The following is a 14812-nucleotide window of genomic DNA, read 5'->3' on the forward strand; positions in this document are numbered from 1 at the left end:
GACCTCGTCCCCAGTGTCCACAAGTCTGGAACATCCCACGGTGGAGGATGATGCGGACGCACCACCCCCGCTGGAACGTCCCACGTTATGGACTTTATGGACACTGGGGATCTTGGTCCTCTTATCACTTTCCTTCATGCCCTTCTGCGCAGCCGGCGACGGCTGTGCCCCCTTGCCGCTTCGGCGGGCCTTAGGCGGGGAGCAAGCTTTACCCCCCGTTTTGTGATCCGCGGGCCGCTCTGCCTCTTTGCAGATGAGGCAAACAGAGACGGAAGCGGTACAGAGGCCCGCCTGGTGGTCGGTCTCACTGCATCTGTAACATAGGTGAGACCGATCCACCATCGCAGTGCATCGCTGCTGGACATGACTCAGCTCCCAGCAGCGGTAGCACTGCTCCGTGCGGGGTTTCAACACCACTACGCGGGCATCTGCCCACCCCACCCGGATGCGGCCAGCAGCGACCACTTTCTTGGCCGCTGCCAGGGGGCACTGCACCCAAAGGGTGCCGAGCCCTCTTGGTGAAGACCGGATCAACCCGGTCTTCACCTCTTCTACCCGACACCCTCCCGTGCCGGCTATGACCTCGGCCACCTCAGACGAGGTGACCGAGTCGTCCAAGCCGAGGACGCGAAGGTCAGCCTTTTTACTCAGCCTGGCCACAGTTACACCGTCGCCGGCCAACGTCACACTCAATTTTTCGGCCAAGGCTAACGCCTTGGCTTCCTTATCAGGACCGGCAATCTCCAACAGGAGACCGCTGGTCCTGGAATTCTTGGGGCGGACAGAGTCCACCCCAACCTCAGAGAGTTTTACCCTCTGCCTGGCAGCCACCATAACATCCCGGTAGGTGGTTTTGCTCCCAGGCAGAAGGGTTAACGCGACTGCCGCTGTGCGTGGCAGCCGCCCAAGCTTCGGCTTCTCATCCTTTTTGGCGACCTGGGCCTTAGGTGGTGGGACAGGGGCGGTTTGGGCCTTTTTGCCTGCCCTAGCCGCCGTCCTGCCCACTACCTGGGCCCAGGTGCCTTCCTGTGCGGCACCAGATGCGGAAATGCATGGTGCTGGTGCGGCTGTTGCCTGGCTCTTCACTGCCTGGCGGGCCATCTGCAGCCTTCTTGCTGCCCCAGATGGGGCTTGTTTGGCTTTGGAAGGTGCTTTAGCATTCGTGGCATTTGAAGGTACCACACTGCGTGCACTCTTCTCCTTCTTTGTCTTATTTGATATCTTACCCTCGGTGGCCTTCGCTATATTGCCATCCGGGGGCAAGACAACTTACTCCTTCGATTGAAGGATCTCCTTACGGAAATCCCCCATCATTTTGATGATAATATCCACCACCTGCTGTAAAGTGACGGGTCCTATCGCCTCCTGTGCCGGGGCACCACTGTCTGAGGATGAGTTCCTCATATCCTTCCTTGTCGGGGCCGGTGTTGGCTCCGCGCGGCTCTCGTTCTCCAAGTCCGCCATAATAGCTGTTGACGGGCATGGAGATCGTCTCTCCAATGCACTTAGTCTTAGTAGCAGGCGCTTGTTTTCCGCCTGCAATTCTTCCACTAGCGCTTTCAGCGTATAAATATCGCTAACCGGCGGTGTTGCTGCCGGGCGCTCCACCTTTTGCGCCAGCTCTATGGTGGCTGCTCTGAGGCTCCTAGCTCCCATCCGTAAATCTCGCTGGATAATCCCTTTAAGATTTCGGGATTTGGCGGCGGCCAACTCAATCCGGTCCGCCTCCTCCAGCGCCCATGCTCCTAGGTCTGCTAGGGGCTTATTTTTTGCTTCTTTCAGGAAATCCTCCATTTCCGGCACCGGCTTGGTCGATTTGCTGGGTGGAAGTGGTACACCAGAGCCATGATGGATCTCTGACTCTAAGTCCACCAGCTCGGCCTCACGTTTCGCCTCGATGTAGGCCCTCTTGGCCTCCCCGAGGCCTACATATTCCCCAGTTGTTGGGGGTCTCCCTCGCTTCTTAGATAGGGAACACGGCCGCTGGATGGAAAAGTTGGATCGCACTGATCCAACGGACGTGTCAGAGTCGTAAGACGCGTCTTCCGACTCTACCACATGAGTTGGGGTTCCTCAGCCCGGGCGCAGGGAATCCACCTCGCGGCATAGCATCCTGCAACCCGGCTAGGGTGGCCGGTGGGGGGAATTTTTAAGATTAGCTTAGGTTAGGCGCCTCTATGTTTCTCAACCGGGCTTGGGACCGACTATGGCCATACCCCACTGGTCGGCACGCCGCTCCCTGTGGGAACGCAGGGTAGTCACCTTCCAGGGGGTGTTAGGTTCAATTAGACCCTGTCACACTCATTCATCCTTCCTCACATCATTCCACATTTCCTTTACTCTTCCCATACACACACATTCCGCTGACCACTTATACATTCTTCAATAACTAATAATAAATAATAGTAAATTATAACTAATAAATAATAATAAATAAGTAAATAAATAAAACTATCTGTACAATTAAGTTTACCTAAACATATACAATATATATATATAATTCTGATTGATTTACACATATGTATATTAACTATAACCCTCTATTTTAATGAGATTACTAGGCTAAAAACCCATCGCCTCAGGGGCCACGACTCGGCATTTGTCGGGTCGTGGTATCGGGTCTGACGTACCCGGGGCACCCAGTCACTCCGGGCTAAGCCTGGCCCGAGGCGTCGACGACGCCCGTGCGGGGTGGACCATTTGGTCGTGCCCCACGTCTTTGCACGGGCGTCGTCCGGGGGGCGCGGTCGGTACGATTGGGGGATCGTACCGATCATTGCACGCGTTCCCCGGGGCGGGAGCGGTGGCTGCGTGACCCAGCCATCGCTCGTTCTTGGGACGGGTGAGTGTCTCGTCGACCACACTCCCTTCCGGGAAGGGGGTCCTCCCAGTTATCATGGAGGACCCCGGCGGGGGAGGGGACCGGACGTCTTCGTCCAGAGTTCCCGGTCCCCTCCCAACAGCGCCGAGGAAGGTCACCGTGAGGTTTTAGCCGGCAAGAGTCCGGCATACCCCCGGAGTTCCCCAGCTCCGGGGGATCCATGAGGATTTCCCCACGTTAAAAAAAAAGGCTAAAAACCCATAACTCTATCATCCTCTTCTTTCCTTTTTATAATCTTAGTTATAATATCCGTGATGGCGCTCCACCTTTCCTCACTACTGAGCATATCATCTGAGAGCGTCTCTGGCCTGATATTTAACCCATCCTTACCTCTCCATCCTTCACCCCTAAGGCAATCAAATCCAACACATTCAAACACACAGTGTTCTACGTCATCTTTCACACAGGTACGGTATCTATACTACGGATTTCTCCTCTTCCTGAACTTAAACAAGTACTCATTAAATGCACTATGGCCCGTAAACACCTGCGTGAGGTAGTAGTCCATCTGTCCATGTAGTCTTTCAGTCCATCTTACTACGTCCGGGATAATCGTCCTCCTAACCCAAACCATTAGAGTTTCCTTCTGTTATCTTCCATCTCTCCCTCCATTCTTCCATCATTTTCTTATGCTTTCTTTTTTTAATCCCTTTAACCACTTTCTCCACCACTTTGTTTCCTTTTTCAACATATCCCAGGCTCTTCTTTACTTCTTCAAAAACTCTAGTCTTGCATTCTGCCACTAAATCTAATGATGGTATACCCACCAGCACTCCAATCCCTTCGGTAGGCACTGTTCTGTATGCTGCAGCTACCCTAATCCCACATATCCGCCTTACCCTCTCCAACACCCTTTTACTCATGTTTAGCCTTCCTGCCTTATTCCAGCATGGTGCAGCATATAGAACAATGGACTGTGCCACGGTCCCCAGCACCATCCTCTTCTTTTGTTTCGGGCCGTTCACGTTGGGCATAATTCGTCCTATGGAGTTCATCGTGGTAATAGCTTTTTCTGCAGCTTTCTTCATATGCACATCCATACTGACCCTATCATCAATCGTAACCCCCAAGTATTGCACACTACTTTTGTTCTTTACCTCACAATTACCAACTCTAAAAGTAACTTCTTTAAACTTGATAGTTCTACTTCTAAATATTATTAATTCCGTTTTCTCTTCCGCCACTTCCAGCCCCATCCTCTTTATATCACAGATAAACACCCTCACGACCTCTTCTACATCCTTTACCACCTCCTCCATATTGCAGCCACTCACTAAAAACACTGTATCATCCGCATAGCAGATCGTATTCACTTTGCCCTGGTACATCTTCATCTTCTTGATCACTTCGTCGAATACAACGTTCCACAATAGTGGTCCTAATACCGAACCTTGGGGTACCCCTCTAGTCAGTCCAATTTCTCTTATTCCATCCCTACCGACTATTATACCTACTCTGTTTTTAAGGTAACTTCTAATAATCTCCACAAGATATTGTGGGACCACCTTCCTTTCTAGGGCTTCCAATACGGCCGACCATTTCACCGTATTGAAGGCGTTTTTAACGTCCATAAAAACGCCTACTATTTTCTTTTTTTCCCCTATGGCTTTCCTAACCACAGTCTGTACCTTATGAATAGCATCAATTGTTGACCTACCCTCTCTAAAACCATATGGCTCCTCTTCCATTTTATCCTCCGTCTCTATATACTCATTAACTCTCCTTGCTATTACTTTTTCCCATATTTTGCCCATAATATCTGTAAGAGAGATTGCCCTGTACTTTACCACCTTCCAATCCGTACCTATCTTCGGTATTAATACTATCTTCGCCATCTTCCAACGGTCCGGGACCTCTAATCTATCCATACACACTTGTATTACCTCCTTGAGTTCTTCGGTTTTCCTAGTTCCGATCCACTTAATAATCCTTCCCGGTATCCCGTCTAGCCCCGGGGCTTTCCTAATGTTAATTCTCTTCACAGCATCCTTCACTTCCTCTATCCTAATCCTCATATCCTCCCTATAACTTTCCTTCATTTTTCTTAGCATCTCTGTTTTATTTCCAGATTCTACAGCGTATGCCTCACAGTCCACAGGGAACAGTTCCATCACTATTTTCATCGTATCGTCCATACTCATCGTAGGTAAGTACCTTCTCTTAAATTTGCCCATTACTATTTGGTATGCCATCCCCCATGTGTTATCTTCAACTTCTTTTACCAGCCTTCTCCAACACTCCGCCTTATTCCCCTTAATAATAATGTTCTTAAACTTTTCCTTAGCGGTCCTATACCTATCCCAAATCCCCATTAATTCCTTTTCAGTCCTTCCCTTCTTATTGGCTCTTATCCACATCCGTCTTTCCCTTACACACTCCTTTCTGGCCATACTAGCTCTATTATCCCACCAGTATGCACACTTACGTTTCCCTCCTTCCTACTTGCTCTTCTTCATAGTCCTATTGCAAATATCCCTAAATTTCTCCATAATCTTTCCAATAATCACATTTACGTCCTGGTCATCCATTGATCCCGTGTCCTGCACCAGCATGCTCCAGTCACTCATCAACCTCTCCAATTTATGGACTTTAAGGGTTCTGTCTTTCCATCCATCTCCTACAATGTTTCTCTAACGCTACTAGCGCCTATATTACTATCATATCTATTTCTGTTCACCTCCCTTTCACCGATAACACTAAACTCGATGTACACGTGGTCACTCAGTGTCTCTTCTTCCAAAACCCTCCAATTCTCGATTTTGTTCTTTATCCCTTCTGAACACAGTGTGATATCAATCACTGATGACCCGTTCCACCTCCTACATGTCGGCTTGTCCCATTCGTTCATACATACTAAGCTACATTCACTCATTATCTCTGTAATTATCCTGCCTCTTACATCTGATTTACTTGACCACGCGTAGTCCGTTGCGTTAAAGTCACCCAAAATAATTATGTTCCTCCTACCTCTAGATATTAGGCTCCTTACCTTACGCCTTGCCCTATGCCAGTACCCCATAAACTCCTTTCTGCTGCAGTTTGGCGAGCAATACCCTACCAAATAAACCATATCTTCCACCTGTACCACTATTATTCCCTTTTCTTGCTCTAGCACCTTAACCTTTAACCCAACTTCCTTATTAACTAACACTGCCGCTTTATTTTCTACGCTCCTAAATCATATCCCCGCTCCTTCAGTTGCTGGTTCTGTTATGCACACAATCCCTATCTTCTTGTGTACCGCATGGGCCATTAATATGTCCTGTGCTGCCCTGCTGTTATTTACATTCGTCAGGATGACTTTATATCTCTCTGTCTCCATAATTGTCACTTCCCATGATTTCTTCCATGATACTCCTTATCTCCCGCAGGTTCCTTAGCGCTCCTACGGATTCCCTATCAATGTCTATATCATTGTTTGAGTCATTCATTTCCCCTGTTCTTTTCTCTTTCGTGGTTCCCTTCTTTTCTTCTTTGTCCTCTATGATTTTCTTTTCATCATTCCTTTTGTTAATGTGAATTTCCTTCCTGCATTGTGTATTGATGTGACCCCACATCCCACATCTCCCACATCTGTATATTGAATTGGGCAATATCCTAACCCTATTCTTCGTCCAACCTATCCTTATGCCTTCTCCTTCTTGCAGTATCGTCGCTATCCTATCTGGAAGCCTGACGAACGCTACTTTTTCCTGCCATGGCTCAATTATGATTCTTTGCACGACTATCTGTTCCTCCTCCTCATCTTCACATTCCACGCTCTTCCTTATTGCTTCCACTGTCATTCTTCTCAATTAAGGGATCTGAACCTCTTATTTTGGCCGTCACCCTATTCCCTAGGACCACTATGGTCTTGCTGTCCTCCCCATCCATGGATCCTATAATCCTTTCTTTCCATTCCTTCACGTCTGAGTCCCTTTCCACCTCAACAAGTACTCCACCAAACCTCGTACCTCTGATCCTTTTAACCCCAGTTCTCTCCGTGGGGCAGGAAATCTTGCTTTTCATTGCGGCTATTATGTCCGTGGGTTTTTCCCTGGTATCTCCATACATATAGCCTTTCCTCTTGGCCTCGTTCCTCTTGTGTCCTGTATTCCCTTACTTCCCTCATCACGTTTCCTCTGCCTCTCCATTCCCTTAATATCTTTACCACTTTTGACTTTTCTCTTTACCACCTCACTCCATGTGGTCATATCTCGCGTCTCCTTAACTCCTTGTCCCTCTTCTTTCTGTTCATTGTTGTCGTCTCCTATATTTACTTGAACTCCTATTGTTCTATATCTCTTTCCATCTTTTACCGTCCCTACTACTTCGAATCCCTCATTTCTCGACTCTTTTATGCTTCTTACCTGTTTAGAGATGCCTGCTTTTACTATTTCCTCGTTCCTCTCCCTTTCTGTTCCTCTTCCTACCCTGTTAAGCTCCTTATTTACCCTGTTCTCACCCCTCACTCCTACTCGTCTTCCCTCCCTGTCTACCTTACTAAAACACTGGGCTGCCAGGTGGTCTGCACCGCCACATTTGTAGCACAACTTTTCCCGCACGCTGGGACAGCTAACCGCCATATGCCCCATCGTATTACACCTAAAGCACCTGTTATTTATCACAAATTCCCTAATTCTATATATATTCCACCTTATTCTTATCCTCTCATTTTCCTTTAAAAATCTATCCACTTGTAACCCTGTCACCTCCACGCACGCCGTTTGGGTCCCTCTCCCACCTTCTCTTCTGAAGATCACCTTCACTTCCCTCGTATCAATATTAAAACACTTCCCTACCGCTCTCTTGATCTCCTCATCCTCAGCCGTTATGTATAGACATAACATATATAGATCCTGGATATAGATCCTGAATGTATATCCTCTTTTTTCTTCCTGTAAGGATGTTCGCTTCCTCCCCCATCTCTTTCAATTTCCTTACCAGACTGTTCGCTCCTGCACCCCCTCGAACTCTAATTAATATATCTTCTGTGTTAAAGCTCTTTCTTACCCCTATAATGTCCTCCGCTTCAAACCTAATTTTACTCTTAATATCTCTTAACTTATTCCTAAAATTTATCCGCGCTTGCCTATTATTCCCGCTAACATTCGTATCCACCTTAACTTTTATTACTGGTATGTTATTCCCATCGAACTGTGATTTCCCGTTAATTTCCTCCCTATCTACTCCCCCGCTCTCGTCGACAACGAGTCTTTTACTTGGTGGGGTTCTCTCCGATAACGATATCGACGTTACCTCACTCTCCCTCCTATCTACCCTTTTTCTTTTATTATTTACCCCTTCCTTCCCACTCATCACATCACCTATTTTTTCATTTGTCTCCCCTGTCGTTTCCCTCCATCTCTCTTCTATCGAGCTTGCCTCCAGCTCTGCATCCTTTATCTCCTTACCATATCCTCTCACCCTTCCTATACTCTGTCCTTCTTTCTTATTCCTATTTCCTTCTCCTATACTTCCCTTTCTCGCTAGATCACTCTTTCCTCTCGTTCTCTTTTCTCTTATGTCTTCGTCCTCCTCCTCTTCACTTGTGGACCCTTCCTCCACTCTCCTCCTACCTTCTGTTCCATCCTCTTTACCCTTTGTTATCGTCTTCCTCAGGTACGCCGCTATCACGTTACTGCCTATTTTAATATATCTACTCATCTCCTTATTAATTTCCTCACTGAATCTCCTGCTGCTTGCAATCATATTGCAGGTTAGCGTGAGTTTCCCCACCCATGACTCTATTGTCTCAGTTGCCCCGGTCCCTCTGGTAACTTCATACAACTCCCTACCTATTTTTGACAGCTTCTTATCAGCCTCATTTCTTATTTCTTTATTCAAATTTCTGCTGGCACTGTATGATCCCTTGATATCCAGGGTAGTTCTCATTAACTCCTGGGCTATCGCTTTGATTTCCTTCGTATCTTGTCCCTTAGTTCCCTCATCTCCTCCTGTGCTTCTCCTATTTATTTCCTCATCCCTTTCCACTCTCTCCCTTGGTATGTAATATCCTTTTCCACTCTTTAATGGTGTTGGTATCTTCGCTAATTCCTTCCCTCTTCTCTCTTTGACCATCCTGTCCTCCTCACTATCGTCCCATTCCCTCGGTGCCCTATTCCTTTCCTCCCCTTCTTCTTCCCATCCTTCTTTCCCGGTTGCACTACTTGACCCCGAAACCCGGTGAGCCATTTCAGGGGTCGCACGGTAACCGGATGACGATCCGAAGAGGCCCGCTTGACCACCCTCATTCGGACCGGTACTGGGGGATCCGACGCCCCCTGCACCGTAAATTTTTTACTTTTACTTGTGTCTGTCATGATTGTTTTAGTTTTTCTTTCGTAATCCAGCTTCATAGCTAGGTCGTCAACATTTAGATCCGTCCGTGTTTTCTAGTTTTAGCAACATTTGATTCCTCCTAATATATATTTATTAGTATATTTTAGTTCCTATTTATTTCATTTCATATTATTATATTATTTTCTATCTGTTGCTCTTCATTACATCACGTAAGACGTGTTTTTTCCATAATATTCTATTTTATTTTATTTTATTCTATTGTCGTATAATTATTTATTATTTTGCCGATATTGTTATTATTTTATTATTTTATATTATTTTATTATCATATCTTGTTCATTTCATATTATTTTATCTATTTTATTATCTAGACTTATTCATTTTACACAAGGTATAATATTTTTATTCTATCTATATTTTATGTCTTGTATCCTATATTATTATTATTTAATTATTTTTACTCTATTTACCTATCTTATCTAATTCCTATTGTTTTATTTTGTCTAATTTTTATTTAATATTAAGTTATACCTTATACATATGTTTTATTTTATCTAATTTCATCTTTTTATTTATATGTTTATATATTATTTGTATATTATTTATATTTATCTTTATTATGTATATTATTTATATTTATGTTATTTGTATATTATTTATACTCTCTGATGTTAATTATATTAAATATGTTCCTATTATTATTTTATATATCTTCTTTTATCAAATATATGCTATTTATAAATGCTATAATAAACATTTGTAACCTTTGCTACCATCATATCCACTTTATCCAACTACAGTCGGTATCATCTCATGACTACTGTCGGTAACTTGTAATTTTCCACATTGTCACATCTTCACTTCTTCCTTTAGTCGATAACTTCCTGCATTACCATATCCCTACCGTCGATAACTAGCATTACCTACAGTTGATAAGGTCACTTCCTGTCATGGAATCGTCCCCCCCCCCCCGGGCTTCCCCCCTCCCCCATACTCCGACCCTTTCAAAGTGTAGTCGGTCCCTCCACTCTTGTTCCCTAACAGATATAAATTTTTCTAAGTCCCGCTCTCTAATATCCTTATTATAATCTGAGTGCATTTTACATCTTTAAATTTTCGCGCACAAAGTTCCCTCACATAGTTCACATATGTTCCTAATACAGTTTCACCCTCTTGATAGTATTGCGCCCTCTGTGGTTCATATTTGACGCTAATTTCCTATAGATCCTTACTAGCCAATCAGAGACCTCAACACGGCCACTGTATGTAAATCTTATGATTTCACACAACATGTTTCGCCCTCTATTGTTCTCATTTGGTATCAGATTCATGCCAAACCTTCTTAGCCAATCAGAGGCCACAACACACCACATGTGTACGCGTCTTACAATTAGCATGGCTTCCGTCAAAACTAGACATTCTTTTGATCTAATATTACGCCATCTATCGTTCTAATTTGGTACCAAATACCCATACGTCCTTCTTAGCCAATCAGAAGTCGCAACACACCGCGTATATATAATTCCTATAACTAATATGTCTTCCAACAAGCCAAATATGGCCGCCACTTCCGTCATTGCCACGTGTTTACAGTATTATTCTAAATTATTCTCTTTTACTCACTTTTATCATTTTCCCAGTATCATAAATTGATCGAATTACGCATGAAAACGTGCAACTCACCATTTTACGTTAGTTTATCATCCCTTTTCACCTTTTATCGCCTCTTTCATCGTGTCTAATCCATCGTCTTGTCATGTACTTTGCACGTGCACGTGTTTCACAATTAAAACTATTATTTCTGCCCATATTACCCTCACTGCGCTTGAAAAATATTAATTTAATGCACTCTTATGCACTCATTTAATAAACTTATACACCACTTATCACCACAAACGGACTATTTGCTCTCTCATTGACATATATGAGTAGAGCTCTCGCACACGCGTCCGCTCACTGTGGTGTCCCGGGGCCGACTAACCTAACCTAACCTAACCTTCTACTTATTCCTGTAATTAACCTAGGTAGCTATATTTGTTATTTCCTAATTGTTTATGTTATTTGTTAATTTGTTTAGGTTTATTTATTTATTGATGTTGTTTTAGGTTAGGTTTCTTTTAATTACCTGTCATCCGGATTGGTGAATTTTGCTTCCACGCCTGGTATGTATTCTTAGATTATTTTTTTTATTTCGGTTATTTATCATTATTTTATTTATTTTAAGTGATTTGCTTGATCATTATTTTATTTATTTTAAGTGATTTGCTTGAGTTTAATTAATTTTTTTCTTTTCAGGTTTCCTTTTCGGCGTTCTTTCTTTACATCCATCGTTGGTTGCCGTATATATTATGGTTTGTTTTATTTAATTTGCTGATATTCGTGTCCATTATCATCCCACTTCTTCACTTCTTTTCGCTCATTCAGTTCTTCTTGTCCTATCCCTTTCATCATTTTGCCTCTCTTCTTCTCTTTCTTTCCTCATCTTTTCTTCCATTACTGATTTCGCAAATTTACTAAACGTTTCCCATGCTTTCTTGTTTGCGGTTGTTAGTTTTATCAAATTATTTTTCGTTATTTCCGTATTAGGTGCTACTGTTCGTTTCATTTCTTCTCTTTCGGTGCTCCAAGCAGTGCATTCGAATATTGTATGTTCCGGATCATCTACTTCTGCTTCGCAGTGTCCACATTTTTGGTGGCTTATTTTATTTATTCTATATCTATAGGAGTTGAAACATCCATGCCCCGTTAGTAGTTGCGTTGTATAATAATTCATTGTTGCTATATTTTCTTTTTCGAGCCATTCTTTTAGTGTTGGAATCAGTATTCTGGTCCATTCTGCTTTCTTTGATTCCATCCATTCTTTCTGCCATTTTTCCGTTATTTCTATTTTTGCCATCTTCTTACTTTCTTCGATTCCTTTCTTCATTTCTTCTTTTGTTATTTCTTCCGCTATTAACTTTTTTCTTAACTTTTCCTTTTCTTCATATACTCTCTCTCTACGTTGTATAATGAAATTTATTGGTGGTTGTCTTGATATTACGTTGGCAGCTTCTACCGAAATCGTCCTGTATGCACATATTGTGCGAATTAGTACATTTTGTTGAGATCTTCAGAATTTTTTTAATTCCTTTGTATTCGCATGCTTTACACCACGTTGGTGCAGCATATAGCACTATCGACTTCCAGACTTTATAATATAATTTTCTAGGAAGTTGCCCTGGTCCTCTTAAATTCGGTAGAAGCCACGCCATCGACATGGCTGTTTTATTTGCTTCACTTAATGCTACTTCTACGTGCTTGTATTTTATGCGTGTATCTAGTGTGACGCCTAAGTATTTGATATTATAGCTACTCTTGATTTTTAAATTTTCTTTTAACTCAAATTCTACTTCCCTTGGACCCTTCTTCTTTGATAATATGATGATTTCAGTTTTTTGTTCGGCTATATCTAATTGATTTTTTTCTAACCATTTTTCTGTTTGTTTCCAACACAATTTTATTTGTTGCTTTATTATATTTATATTATAATGTTTAACTATTATGGCCGTGTCATCTGCATATCCTATTATTGTTATGTTATTATTAGTTTTAATTTCCCTGAAGATATTGTTGTATGCTAGATTCCACATCAGTGGTCCTAAGATCGACCCCTGCGGTATTCCGCCATATATGTTCGTCTCAGTCGTTTCTTTGTTGCTAAAATATTTTATACTTCTTTCGCTTAAATAGCTACTTATGGCGTCCTGTAAGCTTTTGTTAATTTTATGACTTCTTAACGCGATTAATATATTTCTCCATCTGATAGTGTTAAACGCGTTTTTAATGTCGATGGTCATTAGTGCGCACCATTGTCCTTTTTTCTTTGCTAACATTATTTCTTTTTGTATTTTTTTGACTGCATCTATTGTTGAATAGTATTTCCTGAAGCCGAACTGATTAGGGTGTATTCCCTTTGTCCCTAGTTGTTTCTCAATGCGATTTTTTATCATGGTTTCCCAAATTTTGCTAATACCGCCTATTATGTAGAGCGGTCTATAATCGTTGGCCTTGTTTCCTTCCTTGCCACGTTTCTTTAAGAGTACAAGCCTTGCGATCTTCTAGGCTCGTGGAATTTTTTTTGCTTTAAGCGTTGCGTTATCTATTTCTTGCAGATCATCTATTTTGCTGTCAACTAGCCATTTCGTAAACATCTGTGGAATTCCGTCTACTCCGGGCGCTTTGTTAAAATTTATCTCTTTTGCAGTTTTCCTAATTTCTTCCGCGCTGAATTTCTCAATAGCGTCGTCAATTATATTTGCGTCTTTTATTTCAATTCTCGGGTGTCGTTCCGGATCGTTAGTAATAAATAGTGTCTTGATTATTTGTTTAATCTCGTCATTCTGAATTTCTCCATAATTATTGCTATTACCTTTTCTTTTGTTAATTACGTTCTTATAGGGTTTCCCCCACGGGTCGTTGTCAAGTGTTTGAATATAGTTTACAAGGCAGTTAGCTTTGCTGGTTTTTATTAATTTCTTGAGCTCTTTTTTCTTCATTTTTAACGCTTCTTGCAATTCTTTATTTATTTGCTCGTTTTTCCTTTTATTTCTCACCAATTTTCTTCTTATTTTATTGGATTCTTTTATTTTCTTTGCAATATTTTCATTCCACCAATACTTGGCTACTTTATTTCCTTTATAGCGTTTTTTTAATGGGAATACCCTTTGTGGTACCTTATTAATTACTTCATCGTATCTTTCGATCCATACATCTTCGTTTTTCGTTCTTAAATTTAGTTTTCCGATTTCTTCTTCATACCATTTATCCGTGTTTTCCCACTTCGCTCTCTTTCCATCAAGGCTTACAAATCCTTCGTTACGCTTATCGATAATATTTTGGAAAGTATGTAGCACATATAGGTGGTCTGATGCTGAAAATGTCTCCAGAACCTCTGCTTTTCGTAATTTGTCATATATGCTTCCGCCTACTAGCATTATGTCAATTTTTGATTTGTTAAAGTTTTTAAAATATGTAAAGCCTCCTTTCGGATTTGTCGCAATTAGGTCATTTCTTAAAATCAAATCAAATTCTAGTATTATATCGCCTGTTCTAGACTTCCTCACCTTGTTCACTTCTTCTAAATCTTTTCTCGCTCTTTTCAGTACATCTCTATATGTTTCCTCGTATGATTTTCCTTCTTTCACTTTGATTATCATTGCCTCACTTCTGTTCCTTTTTCCGATTTTTTTTAGATTTCCCGGTTTCTTTCTGGCTACCGCTCCCGCAAAGGTTTTCTTCTCCTTTTCCATTTCTTGTCAATATTCTGCAGGTTTTCTTCTTCTTCTCCATTCCATCATCTTGCCTTTTCTTTTTATTTTTATTTCCCTCTATCGGTGTGATTCCTGAAGTAATCCCCTGAAGTAATTCCTGAAGTAACCTAACCTAACCTAACCACTTCCGGTGGAAAATAAATAGGAATGACGTCACTTCCGGTGGACAATCAATTAATGGGAATGACGTCATTTCCAATTGGTCCCCCAGGTAGAATGACGTCACTTCCGTTTGGCGTGCTAAAGATATAACGTCATTTCCAGTTTCAATCAGAGGGAGGTTACAGTAGTATCGGGAATAATCGAACAGAGATTAGATTAGGTTAGGTTATTTTTTTAA

The sequence above is a fragment of the Xylocopa sonorina genome, unplaced genomic scaffold (assembly GCF_050948175.1).
Source record: "Xylocopa sonorina isolate GNS202 unplaced genomic scaffold, iyXylSono1_principal scaffold0326, whole genome shotgun sequence".
NCBI lineage: Eukaryota > Metazoa > Arthropoda > Insecta > Hymenoptera > Apidae > Xylocopa > Xylocopa sonorina.